The sequence below is a fragment of the Manacus vitellinus genome, unplaced genomic scaffold (genome assembly GCF_001715985.3).
Source record: "Manacus vitellinus isolate BGI_N305 unplaced genomic scaffold, ASM171598v3 scaffold_41_pilon, whole genome shotgun sequence".
In the NCBI taxonomy this organism is placed as follows: domain Eukaryota; kingdom Metazoa; phylum Chordata; class Aves; order Passeriformes; family Pipridae; genus Manacus; species Manacus vitellinus.
In genome coordinates, this window is record NW_021940545.1 from 3339587 (window position 1) to 3358130 (window position 18544).

The 18544-nt window shown below is 51.8% G+C and overlaps 1 protein-coding gene across 5 annotated transcripts in view; it reads right to left on the reverse strand.

Annotated features, from left to right (window-relative positions):
• B3GAT1 (beta-1,3-glucuronyltransferase 1) overlaps nt 1-17617 on the reverse strand; it is a 36421-nt gene extending 18804 nt beyond the window's left edge. For 4 of the 5 annotated variants that reach the window (XM_018078669.2, XM_018078667.2, XM_018078671.2 and 1 more), the window contains exon 1: nt 17276-17617. The gene's annotated coding sequence lies outside the window, so the exon portion shown is untranslated. Of the gene's footprint in view, nt 1-7037; nt 7041-10748; nt 10759-17275 lie in introns of those variants that run through there. The other variant, XM_018078668.2, reaches the window with a different exon arrangement.
• Between the last annotated feature and the right edge of the window lie 927 nt (nt 17618-18544).

Sequence of the window (18544 nt, forward strand, 5' to 3'; positions counted from 1 at the left end):
AAGTGCCTTCCCTAGGAATGCACCCAGGAAAGGGCTCTGCCGCTGGAGAGGGGCTGGGGGGAAATGAGAGGCTAAAAGAGCCACTCAGAGTCCATTCCCAGCCCGTGGCAAGCTGCCACGGAGGGCTGGCACGCATCAAATGCCCTGTTTGTCAGGGGCAGCTTCCTCCAAAGGCAGCACTCCCACCTCAAAGCCGCCTTTTCCTGCCTCCTGCCAATCCAGGCTCAACTCAGCCCCCTCCCACGGGACAGGCTGACCCTGGGCTCGGTAGGGTGGGCAATGGGCACCTCTGGGCTGGGCTGCTGCTCTGATTTCCAGCCCTTGAGCACCAGGGAAAACGAGCGGGCTCCAGTGATTTGTGCACTGGTCTCTCCAGCATCGATTCCTTTTAATTTGCCACGGAGCATTTGGCAGCTCCCTGGTCCATCAGCTGTCACCGTGCAGCTCCAGCTGCCAAGGGCCAGCACAGCCCACTCGTGCCCCAGCACAGGGAGCTGTTGGCTTGGGCTGGCAGCAGGGAGCTTCAGGGGACAGGGAATGGTCCCCTCCATTCCCCCCTGGAGCTGGCTGAGCTCTGCTTGCACCCTGGGCCGTCCTGAGCTGCAGATGTGAGTCAGCTCGGTGGCTGTGAGGAATGTCCTCTGTGCCTCAAAGGGACACGACCCCAGCGTGGATCCCAGCTGGAGATGGAGATGGTGGGATGGGTGGAAAGTGGAGCCACAGCCCACAGCCTGACCCCCAGTTCTGACCCACCCTGAGCTGCATCCACGGACCACCAAGGACTCTGCCCTGCAGCAAAGGCATTTGCTCCCTGCCAGCTCCTGGAGGGATTGCTTTTACTGATGATCCCGAGGAGCCCCACTGAAGGACAGGGTAAGAGCTCCCCTGGGGCTGCTGTGAGATCTCCATCCAAAGTATTTCAAGCATGTTCCCTCTCAGCACACCATGGAGGGCCTTGGTCCAGGGTGACAGCAGTTCCCAGGGCAATAATGCTCCCCCCTCACTGCCACGTGCTGCAGCTGCCAGGGGTGAAATCCATGTCCTCCTGTGAGCAACACCAGCCAGGAATTACATGGTAGCCTCTGATTTCACACTGCTGGTGAGAGAAATCACAGCTTCACAGCCCATGACAGAGGGCTTGCCCTGCATCCCAAAAATCCCTTGTTGCCAGAGCCAAACTATGCTTTTTGTTGCTGTTTATGGCACCAGCCAAAAATTGAGCTGGGAAAAAAACTATGCTCCTCTTTAAGGCCCTTCCCTTGAAGGGAAGGGGCTCCTCTATTCCCTTCCCCATCATGATACCACTCTTCTTTTTCCACTGAAAACGTTCAAAACAAAACCTGCTTTGCTCAGATTGTCAGTTTAAGGCTTCTGCTATCTCCTCCTCCACAGGGAAAAGAAGGGGGAGGAACAAATTTAAACATCCATTTAAAAAATCAAGCTCTATTTCCCACTACAGAAAGTATACTTTCTTCCTATTTCTTTTTTTTCCAGTCTCGAAAAAGCGAGGTAAAGACACAAATCATCAGCTCAAATGCAAGTGATTTCGGGGTTAAAATACTTCTAAAACAAAGGTGTTTGGAAAGAATCCGATGCCACATGGTGAAAGAGAACCCCATCCTCCGGCAGAGGGCAATGGTGTCGAGGCATGACAGTAAGGAAAGGGCACTCATCTAATAAAAAAGCTTTAATAAAGCCTGGAGCCACGTGTCAGTAACATGCTGGATTATTAAACAGTGAAGATTCTTTTTTTAAATCAACTTAATTGGCATCAGCTCTGACACTTGCCATAGGAAGCACTAATTTGATCTGCAACCTTTACAGTCAGTTTTACCTTCTTCCCTCCTTTGGGGCTGCTCAGCCCCAGTGTCATTAATCCTTGGTTTGCCCACGTCGAACAGAAGTGATTTAAAAAACGTTAAACTGAAGAACGGCTTGATTTGAGTTTGTGTATATACACGGCACTGGAGTAAAAACATTGTCTAGATGTAAGGCAAACACACTCAGAAAACCCCAAACAAACACAGCAAATAGTTGTGTTCCAAAACAGCCGGGAAACAACAAACAAACACAGCCAAAACCTGCAACAAAAGCTTTGCAAAATAAATAAACACTCACATTTCAGGATTAAAAAAGTATATTCTCACCAGCAGCTTTTCCCTCTGGGCAAAGTATCCCCTAAATCTAAATACAGGGTTCCTTTTGCTTTTGCAAAAGCGACTGGTTCTGATCCCTGCTGAAAAATGATGCTGGAGCAGCACAAGGCAGAGCTGGTCCCTTTGCTCTGCCCAGCAAAATCCACAGAGCAGCTGGAGCACAACCCCTGGGACCAAAAACCCTTCTGAATTCACACCCAGGCTCAGCCAGAGGAAACTGAGGCACGGGAAGGTTTCAGCAACCCCCCAGCACAGCAGAGCCTGAGGCCAAGGGGACAGGTTGGACAGGGCTTGGAGCAACCTGCTCTGAGGAAAAGCATCCCATGGCAGGGCTTGGAACTCCATGATCTTTAAGGTTCCTTCCAACCCAAACCATCCTGGGATTCTATGATTCTGTGCCCCATCCCTGGAAGTGTCCAAGGCCAGGTTGGACGGGCCTTGGAGTTACCTGGGCTAGTGGGAGGTGTCTCTGCCCATGGCAGGGGGTGGAAGGAGAGGAGCTTTAAGGTCCCTTCCAACCCAAACCATTCTGGGATTATGTGGTTCTGTAACCAGGGCTCTGCTGCTCCACACACATCCCTGCTCCTTCCCACACCAGGAAAAGCCTCTCTCTAAGATTTTGGTGTTTGGCAGGAAAGCCTTGTAAAGCACAGGCTAAAAATAAAGGTAGTAATAAAAGCCTCTTGCTCGTTAATTACTCTGTAAGCCATTACTGCCTCAAAACCCCATAACTTTAATGGGGGCTATTATAAGTATAGTAGCAAAACTGTGGAGCTAATTACTGTTTAGTTATTAAGCAGAACATAGCCAGAACTGAGTAATGAGCACACAGAATTGCTGCTTCTTCGAGGATTTAATCAGGGGTGCTGCCTTCAACTGCAGAGGGGACGAAAGGACAGAGGCTTTGCAGCCCAGACGAAGGGACCCTCCTTGAGCTCCAGCTGAACTGTGCGGCACAAAGCTCGAACTGCAAGTCAACAAAGGGAGGGAGAACGATCCAGAAATGGTTCAGACCACTGTTTGCAATCTTCCAGCTGGAGGAGACCCGGATTCATCACTGGAGTTAAAACTGTGGAGCCAACGCAGCCCAGGCCTGTGATGGAGCGTGAGGGTTTGCATGGTCTCTTCATCCGGCACTTGTTTGCTCCCTTTTGAAAAATTAAAATAATTCCTGTGGCCAGAATTAAGAGAAATAATGCATTCTCCTCTTCTCCTTCTTTAAGAAATTCAGAAATATTGGAAAAAGCCTGGTAAGGAAGCTCAGTTTTAGGAGGCTGTTTTTTCACTCAAGGCTTTTGTCCGGCTTCACCTCCAAACCACAGCTGTGTCCCTGCACTTGCCTTGGCTGCCTACACAGGCTCACTCCTTGTGCTTTCCGAGCTGTTACAGAAACTGAGGCACGGAATTTCCCCAACTTTGCAACAGCTGAGGCAAAACCTGACCTGTTCTCCCCCTCCAGCCCCGAGCCCCTGAGCCCCGTTGCAGCAAATGGGATCAAGAACACAGATTATCTCACAGCAAAAAAAAAAGAATATTAACCAAGCTTCTCAGAACAACACTTAAATTTTAAAGCAAGCATGAGTAAAGTGGATCAAGGGAGCTCAACACAAGCACAATTAGCTTCTGGAACTTATTGCCACAGGATACTAAGAAGAACAAGAACTTAACAGGATTCGGAAAAGGATTAGTTGTGTATGTGAATAAACTGCATATCCAGAATTAGAATGAACCTCCCACTAGTTTGGAAAACATATAAACCCTTGAGTTTCAGAGCTTCAGCCAAATTTTAATAAGCATCAGAAACTTTCTCTTCTCCAGATTAATCTTCCCCCCCATGTTAGAAACAGGACAGGAGATGTGATGGCACTGCTCTTATGCTGCTACACTGCCTAGTCCTGAGATTTCACTGCTTCCAACAGCAAGGCACATCTTCTGGTAAAGCTTTAAAAGATCTGATTCCTTGTCCTAAATGTGTTTGTTTTCCTGTACAGGTTCTTACACTGCAATCATCACCACAGTGCCCAAGTGCTGCCACGGATTTCTCCAAGATCCTCAGCTACAGGCACAGCACTTCCTTTCTTTGTTGCTCCAAAGACACACAGGGGTCTTTTCCAAGGATGGAGTCCTTTTATTAAGTGATTTTGGAAAGGGCTGAACCTGGGCTTTGCAATCTTACTGTGATAAACAAAGCAGAAGGACAAAATGTGTCAAGCACTTGGCAACAGAGGCTGATGTGGATCCTTGACGTCCGGGAGAGTCTGACCAGGGAATGCTGTCACTCACAGGGGCAGCTCTGCCCTTTCTGCTTCCAGAGTGTGCCCTGGTCTGCCAGTCTGGATTGGCAGGGCTCTCTCCAGCCAGGAAAGCTGTGGGTTGACTCAGGTCTTGGATGAGAAAGCATCTAGAGCACCCAATCCTTCTTGACAAACGGCTGCGCTTCGCACATGGTTTTTAAAAAGCATCTCTATCAAGATGAAAAGCTGTTTGACTTACAGCCCACTTCCAAAATAGAAAGGCAACTGGGAGTTGTTTTTCTTAGAGGAAAGTTGGTGGATTTTAAGGTTGCTCGTGGGTGAATGCTGAATGAGGGCTGGGAAAAGAATGCTCCAACAATTAGCTCATCCAAGGGCTTCTCCATCAAGCCTCCTCAGCTGGTGACACAACGATACCTGGAGTTGTCCCCTCTGCTCAGCTCAGCTCACATCAGCACTGTCAGGATCACACACATTCCCAGGCTCCCTGTTTCCACCTCTGTGGGCTGCACTGCACCGAGTGTTTTGTGCACCGCTGACTTCCAGAGACTTTGAAAAGTGACACTAACAAAGGATGACCCAATTTCAACGTGATTGGGCTAAATTCCACAGCTCCATAATAGGCTTTGCATATGCTTTGTCCAAAGGGTTGGAAGACACGTGCTGCCATGTGATGCCTCCCATAAGGGGTCACAACAACCAAGTCTCACTTTTCCAAAGCACCAGGCCTCACCCTTCCAACCAGCAGGCCAGCAAACAGCACTGTTTCAGGGTCTGCAAGGCTGAATTACTGAGCCAAACATGACAAGCTACCACCAGGCCCCCTGTGGACTTTTCCTTCTCTCTCTACCCAAGGAACAAGTCAAACAAGTACAACAGAGCAGGGTGATGAAAGAAGGGACACGGCTGTGGAAGGAAGACTGTGATGCTCACTAATGCTGTAGCAAGGATTACATCACCACTTCACAGCTTTTGGTGGTGGTTGAGAGAAGCTGCAGGCTTTTACACACTCTCTGAACTAAGGGTGAAGGATTCTGTGGGTGCATCTGGAGCCCTGGGCTGGTGGGATACACCAGGAGCTGCCTCTCCTTACACTGGCACCTGGGAAAGTTCACAAATGTGATCATCAAACATGAAGAGCTGTGCCCAGCAAGCCCTAATTATCTCCCAGTTCCCAGTGTTCCCAATTCCAGACCTGGAGATGAGGCTGCTCTCCTCCCACACTCTGTTGTCTCTTGACATGAGGCAGGGGAAGAAGCACAGCAGGGCAGGGCACAGACCTTTCAGCATCACCAACCCTGTACCTGCCATCAGCACTTACTTTTAATTACTGAGCTCTTCCCTACCCCTGGAAGAAAATAAATCCTGCTCTATTTAAAAAGAGTTATTAATAACCTGATTCTAACACATAAAAGAAAGGGGAAAAAAGAAGCCTTGCAGAGCTATGAGCAAGCTCACCCTCTCCCACCACAGCAAGCCACGACTGGGCTCTCTAAACACCTTAAAAGGGGATTTAGTTTTCAAAAGCACGATTTTTCTTTTTTTGTAATAACAAACATCAAGTATCTTAGAGGTGTTTTCTTTGAAGGCTGGGGGAAAAAAAAACACGCAGGCATCCAAATTCTCCATTACTTCTGAAAACAAAAGCTGCTGCAGGCACAGGTCCCTGAAGACAGTGCTGAAGGATGAACTGCTTTGCAGGAGCTGTTCTCAGAGCTGCTGGACAGCGTGTCCATGTGCAGGCTGGGAGGTGCTCTGGACAGGCAGCCAAGAGCACCCCTTGCTGTGGGAGCACAGCTCCTGCTCGGAGTGCTCCTGAATTCCCACCCCTCAGCTCCTCCACACTCCTCCCAACATCACTTGCAGCACGTGCTGCTCACCAGGCAGCTCAGGAAGCCTGGCTTGGGTTGCTCTGGATTTCAGAGGCGCTCGGAGCAGCCACGCAGGGAATTTGAGCTGAGGAGCTTCTGGGCTATAAATTCCCATATAAATTTCTGCCTTATTGCAGAGCACCTTTGCACTGCAGACAGCCAGGCAGGGCCAGGGCTCCAGGGTTAACTGCTGCACCTACTCCAGCAGCCTGAGCCTCGTTAGCTGCTGCCCAGGCAACAAACCCTCCAGCCTCACAGCACACCCCAACGCTGCAGAAATAGATTTATGTCACAGCAGCAGTGCCATTCCCTGAGTCACAGGAGTATTTCCTGCAGGTTCTCTCTCCTGTGGCTTCATGGGACAGATTCAGCAAAGCTGCAGCCTGGCACTCAGAGCTCTCAGCTCCCTGCTTAGCACTTGGTCAAGAAATCAGCCACAACCATGACATCAGCCTACAGAGAAAATTCCCAGCTCCCATCCCTGTTAAACAGCTTTTTTCAAAGGGATGAGGCTCAAATCCTGATCCCTGCTCAGCGCTGGGTGGTCAAACAGGGCACAGAGAGCCTGATAGCCTGTGACCTCTGCAAAAGTCACTAATGGGACTGAGGAATTAACATTGATTCTTTGATGCTATAGCGTGGAAAGGGAAGTGGGGGGGATCTGGGATGATTAAGCAGATGCCCAACTATAATTCAGCAGTTGCAACACAATCAATCCCTGCTCGCAGTCCATTAGTGCAGCCACAAACCTACACAACCTTCTTGGGAACAGGAAGGTCATTTAAAAACTGTCTCCCTTTGAATTTCTGGTCCCTCCCAAATTTTGGCAGGGTGTCCTGGCCCTGCTGTGCCTGCTCAAAGGGAGCACACAGGGCTCTCATCCTTCTTCCCTCACCTCCCAGTGAACACAGAGGCTTTTGCCTGCCTGGGAACCTTTGACATGTCAGGATAACAGGCCCTGAGAGGCATTTGGCAGGGAACCATTTCTTTTCTTCTACCAGCCTAAAACCCCCATATGCCAATCCAATAAACCCAGAGCTATTCCAGCATTGCCCAAGGAAATGGGATTTGGCTCTCAGTGGGAAAGGCACAGGCTAAATGCACCCATTTGTCCAGCTTCCAATCCAAGCCTGCTTCTGACTCTGGCTTCCCTGTGGCTAAATTATTTTGGCTCACCTGCACCTCAGCTTGCTCTAGAGGTGAGATGGAAATAGCTGCCTACTTTTGGCCAGGAATCACGAGGCTCCAGCAGCTCACAGGTTAAACACAGCAGTGGCACAAGCACTGATGCCCGAGGTGCTGGCAAAGCACAACTCATCCCATGGCCTGGATTGCGTGCCTGGGGAAGGTCATTTCTCCTAATTTTAGAACCACCCAAGGGCCAAACCCATCCCAGATCTTCTGAATAAGGAATGGAGAAGCCAAAAAAGCTGGAGGCAGAATGAAGCCAATGGTTTCACAGCCCAGCTCCAAAGAGCAGCGGACACGAGGTCTCACAGGAGGACAGGCACCCACAGGCTCCCCCCCAGCACCACTCCCCAGCCCCTTCCCTCCCCAAGAGCACCCTCAGCACTTGGAAAAGCTTGACCTGCTTGGCCAAACCACTTGGGACACATGAAAATGTTCCCTGTGATGTGCAGGGTGTCTCAGCACGGGGGAACTCTGATCTCCGAGTGAGAGCACACACACGGCACCACGCCCAGACAGAGCTGCAGATGTGGCTGAGGGACACACAGACTCCCTTGCAGGGTTTTACCTGCAAGGTGAGGTGCAAGACGAGCCCTTGGGGAGCTCAGAGAAACTGGAGGGTTTTGTAATGGCTGCTCTAAGAATATTGTAATCACGCAGTAATTATGATGCATCTCAAATCAACCAGGCAAATTACCTCGTTATTATTATGACTGTCACCAACCTTGCACGGCAGAGAGGGAGAGCAGGCCATCCCTTGCCCAAGGAGGGAGCAGGGGTAGGAGAGCATCGCCAGAGCTGCAGCACAGACCCCCCACACTCCCTTCCAATCCCCACACTGGCAGCCTGGCAGCTTCCTCGAGTGACTAAGGCCACATCTGTAGTTCCCTTGGCTGTATCTCAAGGTACAACACTTAATTTGTCAGGTTGATTTTACCTTTTTTTTTTTTTTTTAATTTAACAAATATCTTCAAGCACAAGGGCAGCCCTTGTGATTTGATTGGAGCTGTCAGTCTTTCAAATGTCATTCCCAGAGATGACTAATCTTTGAAAACATGAGTTACTAAACTCATTGACTCAGTTGATAAGGAGCCAGAAGAGAAAGGATGGTTGAGACAGAGAGGGAGGAACCAGTGGTACCTGGACTCCAAGCACTGCATGTGGCCCTAAAGCCTTTTTGCAGCTCGAGGGACTGGGGCTTCATGAGAAATGCAGGATGCAGGCTATGAAAATGGGGGCTATGGCACATCAGTGAGGACATCTCAGCACACCTGGTCCTCCCAGTCGCTGTCACATTGACAAAAAGGAGGGGAATTCTCTCTCTCAGCCTCTCTGAACGTGCTGGTTTCTCAGTGCAGAGCCAGGACACCATTTCATTCTGCCTCCTCCTCAGGCTCCCTTTGGAGCAGGTTTCCCTGGCCTCCCATATCCTCCATTTTCCCACAACCACCCCATGTAACACTGCTTTGGGAAGCATCCCAAGGTTTACAAGCCCAAGGTGCCCCATGGTGTCAGCAGCAGAGTGGGGCATGTGCTGATCCCAACCCCAGTGCTGGGACTCACCTACTCCACAACTCCTTTTCCCTTCAGACCTGGGTCTCAGCCCCAGATTGCTGCAGAGTTCACACTTTGCTCTGTAACAGAGTGAGTCAGGCTGTAGGGAAGGTTATTAACTTCAGCAGCCTGAGCCTCTCCCCTTTGGAGTGTTCTGGAAGGAGCTGCCTGGGTGAGACAAAAAGGACTTGTCAGGGAGGGCACAGAGCACACGAGGCAGCCACGAGAAATAATGTTGGCAGCATTATTAAAAGATAAATTGGAGGAAGAAAGGAGGTGTGTGTGGGGGTGACAGCTCCAGAGGATTGCCACAAATCCTTTGCCACTGAGGCCTCAGAGCTGCCAAATTTCCCAAAGCCAAGGGACAGGGAAAGAGCTCAGGTCCTCCTGCTCCAAAGGTCAAATCCCCTTCCACACGTGTGCCCTGCTGGTGCAAAACCCCAAAAGGATTCGGCAGCAAGAGGTTTATGGTGTGCAATGTTCTCCTGAGGCCAGCTCCTGACAATAATCCCACTATCCTCCCAGTGCCATGGATAGTCACTCCTCCACAATGGGAAGAAATAAGCAGCTCCCCCTCCACCCATCCTTTGGGCTTTATTTATAGAAAGGCACCTTTTGTTGCCATTTTTCCTTCTTCCTGAGGCTGGCCTGCCAGGCTCAAGGCAGAGACAGTACCTGTACCTCCAGGATCCAGCCAGCTCCACCTTGCTGCCAAGGGATTCATCTCAGAGTAATTTTATTCAGCGTTAGCCAGGCCCCTTCTCAGCGCTCGTCTCTGAACACTGGCTGCTTGCACTGGGGAGAATAAAGTAACTAATAACTTAAAGCACCTAACTCTAAGGCAGATGAGACTTCAAACTGAGCCACCCCAGAACGAGCTGAACTCTCCTCATGTTGCTTCTCAGTCTTAGAGTTGTCCTGGCCCCCATCCTGGCCACTCACATTTCAACCCATCTTTTCGATGCTCCCCGTTTTAGCACTCGCAGTAAAAATCGCGCCAGAAATGATGCTCCTCGAGCTGACAAACAGAAACAGATACATCCAAAACCTCCCAGAAGGTCATTCCAGGAGCTGCACGCTCCGGGAAGATGAATATGTTGGAGTCACGCCTCGTGAATGTGCCGCTATTGTAAGAAAGACACTGGAGGAATTATTCATTAGCAGTGACTTCTGTAGCTCTAATCTCCATAACCAGCTGCCGTTTATCCAAGTGGATCACAGCCCGTCTGAACAAACCTTTGAATGTCCCTGCAAGCCCACATCACACAGCCAAAGCAGCCTCTCCTGGAGCACTGCATCCCTGCAGCTTCCCCAGGAGCTGAGCATGGCAGGAGAGAACATTCCTGCAGCTCCCCGGGGCTGGAGGGAGCAGGCAGACACAGAGTGCCATAAACTGGCTGGCAGCCTTTCAAGGGTGGCAGGCTTGTGCCAGATTAGACTTCTCTCTCCCAAATTAGAAGCAAAACGTGCCACTAGAAAGTCAGGTGAAAGCTGTCTCTCAAGGAAGCAGGAGGCTGCCTCTCAGTGCCACGGCGTGAGGCAGCATCTGAGAGCATCCTGCTGATCTGAGCACAGCCAGTGCCTCCCAAAAAAAGCCCCAGCTCTCGGGGTGCAGCCTCTTTGTGCTGCCCCAAACTTGCCCACGTGCCCTGGCAGACACAGGTCACGGGTTGCTGACCCCCACCATAAACTGTGCTGGGATTTCATCACAGCACCATTCTCCCCACATTCCCACAGTCACAGGAAGCCCCTCGTGGAAGCAGAGGAATGGCATCATCACAGATATTAACCTTCCCCAGCCCTGAGGCCTGGGCTGGGCAGTGCTGTAGTATATATAATGTCCTTACCTATATACTTCTATACTCCTACTGATCACAGGAGACATGAAAAGACCAAACAGGCACCCTCTCTGCCTCAGTCGTGCAGATTTACATCCAAACACCATCCCTGCCAGTTCTCCAGCACCCAGCAAGCTCCCAGTTCAGTCCAGGACTGCCTCACTCCCTCCTTCAGAGACCCAGCCCACTCTTACATCTGCCTCTTAGCATCCATCATGTGCATCTATTATTCAGGAGAAATATCAAGTTATTCACGAGCCAAAAAAGGCTCCAGGTACTGCACCAGGCTCTGACAGAATTCCTCCTGCAAGTTGCTCTTTTCCCAGCCTGGACTCAAAGGGAATGAGTGCAGATCTGCCCTGGTTTAGATCCCTTGGGAGGGATTTACAGCTTTGTTCTGGTGAGGGACAGGAGTTAACAACCCTGTCAGGCCTCTCCCTCATCATCTGCTTAATGTACCTCGTTAATGGCCATGGCACAGGAGCACTCACCTCCTGCACACTCCACAAACTCCAGCCTTCCCCTTGGGCTTGTGGCTGCAGTTCCCCCCAAGGACAGAGGGATGGCAGGGCAAGGAGGGCACGGGCAGTGCCATGGTGCCCACAGGGGACAGTGACATTTAACACGATGTCAGAGGCCCCAGCACAGTTGTTCACACACCAGGCAGGCATCCAGCCCCAACAGGAACACAAGGGTCACACACACCAGCAAAGTTCTGCTTCCCTTCCACTCAGTGAATCCCAAGGGGGCAGTGAGGACTGTTCAGGGCAGCAGTCACTGCTCTGGGTTGGGGGGTGGCTGCTGTGCCCAATGAAACAGTGGGAAGGATTCCTCTCAGCATTGCCCCTCATCTACACACACAGAAATTCCTTCCAGAAGTGCTACTCCTGTGCTGGTGACAAACACTGGCTGGGCAGGCACGGGAGGAGGAGGCAGGAGGGAACACAACAGGCTCGGTGTGTCTCTCACCGCACTGAGAGCACCCACAGCCCTTCCAAAAGGGAGCAAAGCACAGCGGTGCACGCCACAGAAGAGACCCAAAATCCTGCACTGGAGCACTCAAAACTAGAACAAGGCTCTGATGTGCTTCTCCTGGGCAGGGATGGGCTGAAGGCCTCGGGACAGTGGTCCTACAGCACTGAGTCCTCCCCCAGGACTGTGGGTGGCACGATGTTGGTGTGGCTGACGTGAGCTGAAGCTGGAAAAAGCTCACTTGGATGCCCCAGGCAGAAGCACTGCAGGGTGATCAGTGTCCCAGCACAGCTCCAGGTTTACTCTGTGTCACAGTCTATGGGGTTCAAATGGAATAATCATAAAAGACCATCTAGTTTAGTCCCACGTGGCCAGAGCAGTGTCACTGCCCAGCATTTGCTGGGTTTTGCTGGTTCCCTGAGAAGCCTCCTCTGTGAAGATAAATGTATTGGCACACATTTCTTCTCCAGCTGTAGAAGCTGCTCAACAGGGGGAGAACACAAAGGATGGCATCTAAGGAGTTCAGCCAGAACACTTCAGCACCAAGGTGGAATTTCCAGCCAAGTCCAGGGGGAGGTGACCCAGTCACCCACCCCACTGCCACACTTGCTGAGCACCCCCACACACACAACCACAGCAGCACACAAGGGCATCTCAGCCTTGCTTTGTGCCATCAGGACAAGAGTTTGGGCTTATCAAAGTGGGATCCCAGTCCTACTGGTGGTGACAGGAGTGATGGTTTCTATCCACTGAGAGCTGGAGAGGGCCCCAAACCACACTGGCATTATGTTATCATAATGCTGGGAGCATTATAAATGCTCTGTGTGCCAGACAAATCCTGGAGCAGGCTTCCAAATCCCCTCAAAATCCCCACTTGCATCTCTATATTCATCCATTCATGAAATCCAGAGCAGAGCCTCTGCATCCATCCTTTTGCTCCTGGCCTCTCTCCAGCTGAATGGAAGGTGAGGCAAACTCAAGGTATTTCTTCTGGATTAGCTTTTTTTTTTTTTTTTGCCTTTCAGGTGCCAAACCTGCAGAGGAACCTACAGAATGATGTCCAGGAGGGCAACTGAGACAAATCCCATGGCCCCTTCTCCTGTCAGAGGGTGAAGTGTGTCTCATTATCCACGAGCTCCCTGCAGGGCCACAGGTGTAGGCAGATCCTCACAGCAGAGTTTGCTTCCTATATTCTTTGCAAGCAACAAGAGAGAGTTTATTTGGCCTGTTTTAGAGGAATGCCCTTGGATGAGATGAGCTGCAGCCTGGAAATGCCTATTTTTCTTTACTACACAGTAACAGAACACTTAAGCAAAGGGTTTCCCACCTTTTGGGGGTAAGCAGACTTCTCTCTCTGAGCCACAGCTTTCAATTCCCTCTCCACTGCTCTTAAGGAACAGCAGAAAAAGCCTTATACAGAAGCTTAGCTCTTGTCCCGGCTTTAGGAAAACAGCTCAGATCCAGGCAGGAGGGGGATCTTGAGCATTTCCTATTTATTCTGCTGTCACTGCCAGGCACATCACATGGTGTTCCCCATGGATAGGAGAGCTGGAGGGATTTCTGAGGGACCACTGCAGCTGGAAAATTACTTAAAGGCTCTGTGCTTAAAGACACCCAGGCAGGAGCAGACACAGAGGGAGTGTGGAACTACTCTGAGGGAGAACACACACTGCCAAGGAAGTGTGGAACACACCCTTGTGTGGCCTGGATGGAAAACACGGCTGTGCAAAGCTGCCTGTGTGAGCTCCCAGCCCAGCACAGGTACCCACAAGGTGTTCTCCTGCCCACGGATCATTTTATGAGCCTGTCAACGACCTGCCTCGGAAAATTCCTCTTGGGAAAACCAACACGCCCACCGAGGGCGAGGGACAAGAACAGGAGGAGGGATAAACTGGTGAAATTTGTGGGAAAAGCACTGTGAGAGACCAGGATCTGCTCCCTAGCACTGTGAACTGTTCTCAGTTCTCTCCCCAAGCTCTCAGTTCCCTGGAGGTTTGGAGTTCCCATTAAAGCTGTAGGAGGATATATTCCATAGTGACTAATGTGCTGTGTTACTTAGAGCACTTGGGGGTGGTCCACGTGTCTAGATCAGGATATGGAGATTAATTAGGGGCCACACCCTGTGATCTCTGCTCAGCAAAGCCCCCACGAGCTTCTGAAGGTGAATCCAGCCCTGGTGCCAACTTGCCAACCCCAACACAGACAGTTGGGGATCGAGGGAGGATCCATCCTCGCTCTTCACACCAGGTGCTTGGCAGAGCTCCCTTCTCCTGCCACCAGAGAAGCAAAACACTGGTAGGTAACTGGTTCACAAGCAAAGACAACATGTTACAGAGCAAAATAACCCCTGAGACAGCCAGTGCAGAGGCCCTTGCAGTGACATTGCTGCCAGAGGGTGCTTTGCCTTCGGGGGGGTTGAAGCCACACCAAATGCACCTCCAGCCAAACCAGACTTACAGCTACAGCCCACCTAACTTCTCCAGGCTCCTGCATGCCATGGAGGGCTGCAGGAAGAGGGGAGGGTGAGAGAGCCACAGAGGGCATGACCCCCAGAGAAAGATGCTGAGCAAGGCCTGCTGTGTCCCCAGGAGTCAGGGATCCTGGAAGCCAGGCAGCCTCTGGCACTGCTCATCCCTGCGTGACAAAACGCACAGCAGTGCAAGAAAGGACCACGTCCTGTCCTCCTCTGGATTCAAATCTGCCCACTGGGTTTTGTTTGAAGGAGGAAAAAACTGCTTTTGCACAATTTTTTTTTTTTTTTTTTTTGAGCCAGTAGAAATAGAACAAGGGCAGGACAGAGCAAAAGCATGGCAAAAGGCAAGTCTGCAAAAAAGCAGTGAAAAATGAATTTTGCCCTGGTGTCCCTTCGAAGACAGTTCTTTTCATCTCCCAAGGCTTCTGCTGTGGCAACAGGAGGGTGCTGCAAAAGATGAAAAGGGCAGATAGCTCTGTTTTGCTTTCAGAAAGCATTATATTTTGCCATGGAGCAGCCAGCTTTGCAATCTGTGCTCACACTGTGGGACTGGAAGGTTTCCTGGTGGGCTTAGACCAGATCTCCCAGCTAGAGCAGTGGTTTGCCAGGAGGATGCAGTGTGGGTAACCTGCTGAAAACCAACCAGCCCTGCACACCAGAGGCACTCACTGCTCTCCTTCCCTCAGAAGGTGCAGAGTTGCACAGAAAAAACAGAAAGATGCAAACAGCAGAGCAGGTCAGGGGAGGAAAGAGCAAATCCAGCATCCCTGAGGCTGGAGCTCTGTAGACACTGCCCTGCTGAGGACAAAGCCACAGGAGAACAGATCCCTGACCCCAGTGGCACTGTGGCAGCCTGTGGCATGCACGAGGTGACAGTCCCCTCCAGGGCTGGGCCACCACCCCCCCCTTTGTGTCCACTCTCCACTATGAGCCACCTTGAAGGGTCGGGAAACTTTGAGAAGCCAACTCACAAGTGGGAAAGGTCTCCCCCTTCTCCTCCTTGCTGACACATGCACGTGGAAAGAGCCCTTTATGGATTCCCTCTGGCTTTTCTGTCCCAGGGAATCAAAATGACACAAAACTTGAAGCCCTTTTTCTGCACCTTCCTCGGGTCAGCGTGGTTTGGAGGGACCCAGCTCTCACTGTTGACTCCAAGTTCCCAGTGCTCTGCCAGAGCATCCAGTAGTGTTTCCCTAGGAATGGCTTGAAGGCTGGGATTTATAACTCAGCTGTATGGAATGGGAAAGTACTCAGAGCCAACATCACCGATTTCATGTTTCTTCCTCTGTCTTTCCTACACCCATAAATATACTCAACCAGGAAAATAAAATGTTTGATCAGCTGCCTCCCCATTCTTGTAGCACCCACTGTCCTGCTGGCTTTAGCCTTTTTTCAAAGCTCTTGGTCCCTGTCACAGAATTCACCCTGCTGGGAGAAATATCTTTCTTTTTCACTAAGTATTCAGATCCTTCAGCAGAACATCCATATTCCTCAGTGCTTTGAGGCTGACACAGAAAGAAGATATTTTACCCTCTTTTCCCGAGTGCCTCCATTTTCCCCCCACATTTTCAATCCCATCTCTGTCAGGTAAAGCCAAGAAATCCCAACCACTGCAACCTTCCAGGCAAGTCTTGCAGAACTGACTTCCAGACGAGTCAATTCATTCACTGAGGCAGATGTTCAGGGACACCAACAATTCAGACAAGGATGTACAGATCCATGGAACAGATTCCAGAGTCTCTGCCAGTCCATAACATTGGACCACGAGCTCCTTAAATGTTCCTACAAGCTCTTACAGCAATTGTCTGCACACAGGGGCTCGTGACTTTCTGCACTGTGTGCACACAAGTGGGGACTTCTGTGACATGTCATTATTTAATTTTAAAGCAAAGGCTTCCTAAGACCCATCAAGAAGTCCCTGAAGGCAAGGGGAGGAGGGGGGATGTGACAGATAGCACGGAACAAATGGATGTTGCAGCAGCAAGATCCTGCCAAAGATATTGAGGGATGGCCAGCCAAGACCTCTGCTTGCTGGGAATAACTGGATATGGGCTCCACAGCTGTAAACATCAGGATCTCCTCAGTGCTTCCCCAAACACCTGGGCTAAGCCACCTCCCAGCACTATTTGGAGTTGTGCTTTCTGGTCTGACCAAGAGAAATTTGGGCTTTCACGGTCAGAGACCCAGGAACAGAGTCAGAGAGAGGCCCAGCAGGGAACAGGAAAGCACCATTTGTGGGCAGCTTCATTGATCACCACGGACTTGCTCCTCCACAGTCACTATTTTTCATCCCCACCCACTCCCACAACATAACACGGCACAGAGATCACTCTGGCATTGCTCAGCCATCTGCTATTCCTCCAAAAGCTAGCACTTGGACAGCTTCTCCTTTTAAGCAGCCTCAAAGTTGGCTCTCACCGCTGCTGGCACGAATGAAAGGGATTTCAGTTCCCCCTCCTCCTAAATCCCATCCCTTTCTGCTGCGAAGAAAAGGCAGAGGATGACCAAGGGAAGGGAAGAGCAACTCTCACCTCCCTCCCCTCCTCCTGCACGGATGCACCGCCAGTCTCGAAGGGTGCAGGGCCATCGGGGTGCCCAGGCAGCTTCCCGAGAGCCCGAGGGGAGCCCCGGGGCAGGGGCAGGGCTGCGAGGGCAAGGCTGGGAGCACAGAGCTCCTGGAGGTGAGACACGGGCACGTTCCCCATCGCCCGGCCAGCCCTCCCCAGGGAAAGCAGCTTGGTGTGCTCAGCCCCAAAAAGGGGGACAAAGTGCCCCCAAGCACTGCAGCCCGCGGGACCCGTGCTGCGTTCTTTAAATACGCCGGGAGGGGTAGAAAAATCGCTTGGGGTGTCTCCTGCTGCCTCCCACTCCCTCCCGCTGCATCCACACATCCACACACCCAGCCCTGTGCATAAAGGATGCCTGTCCTGCTCAGCTCAGCCATGCAACGCCTGCAAGAGGCAAGAGTTACCTTATTCCCACAGCCTGAACCGCCTTCTCTCTCCATCGTGGCTGGGAAGCTGCTCCCATTCATGCTTTAATCCCTGGGAACAGAGGCACGATTCAAAGCGGCTGCTCGCCCATCGGAGTGGGCTCCCCCAGCAACCTCCTCCTCCTCCTCCTCCTTCTCTCCTCCCTTTTTCGTCGTTTGTTGGGTCCGGTTTTGTGGTTTGCTGGTTTTTTGGTTCTGGGTTGGTTTTTTTTTAACGTATTCTTTCTTAATCCAGGCGGCAACCGAGACACTCCTTCATCGCCTCTCTGCCTCCCCGTTTCACTCGCACAGAAACAGCCTTGGAGAGCTCCTTCCTCCTCCTCCTCCTCTGCCTCCGTGGACCTCTGGCTCCCAGGTCTGCCTTCTGCAGCGTGGCGTTGAGGGAAAGAAAGAGAGTGAGAGCGGGAGGGAGCGGGCAAACAGGGAGGAGGAGAGGAGGAGGAGGAGGAGGAGGAAGAGGCCAACGGGATGCGGGAGGAAGGAGCCCGAGCGTGGCTGGCTGCTTTGTATCCAGAGCGGTGCCGACAGCCTCCCCCTGCCAGAGGAGGACCTGCTAATGGTCTGTACCAATTTATTCCACTTGGGCAGGGGCACTTCTCCCTGCGACAGGAGGAAAAGCCGGGGAAGGCTCCGAGATGGCCCCTCAAGGAATTGGTTCCTGCTCTCCTCACTCCGCGGCATCACCCGCCGAGTTGGCAGCCACGGGCTCGGGGAGCCGCTCTCCCGGCTCGGCAGGCAGCAAGCGCGAGGATGGGAAGGGCTGGATGCGAGGGAAGGGTCTGGCTGGCGAGAGGGCTCAGCACCTCTCAGAGGGAGCAGTGACCGTGTGCTGGGGGGGAAGCAAGGCTCCCCCTCCTGCCCCCAGGGTGGCAGACAGGGCTCTGCTCCACTCTCAGCACACACACACCTCAGCAGAGCACCCTCCACTGCTATCTGCCCGTGCCCAGGCTGATGGCTCCTGGCTGAGCCCACCTGGGCTCTGGCAGCAGTGGGGAACACTCTTTACATCTCATCCAACTCCTCTTTTATCGAGCACCACGTCTTTCCATGGCCCCGCTCAGCCACCCCCACCCAAAGAACAAGGTACCCCCATATTCACCCTGGCAGCTGGCCCAGGTCCCTGGCACCAGGCAAAGGGCAGCAGGAACATGATTTCCCATGGGAAGGAGGCTCTGGATGTGACTAGGGCTGACCCCAGTCTGGGGGCAGCTGCAGCAAGTGCAGCAGGCACGCAGGACACTTGTGTGA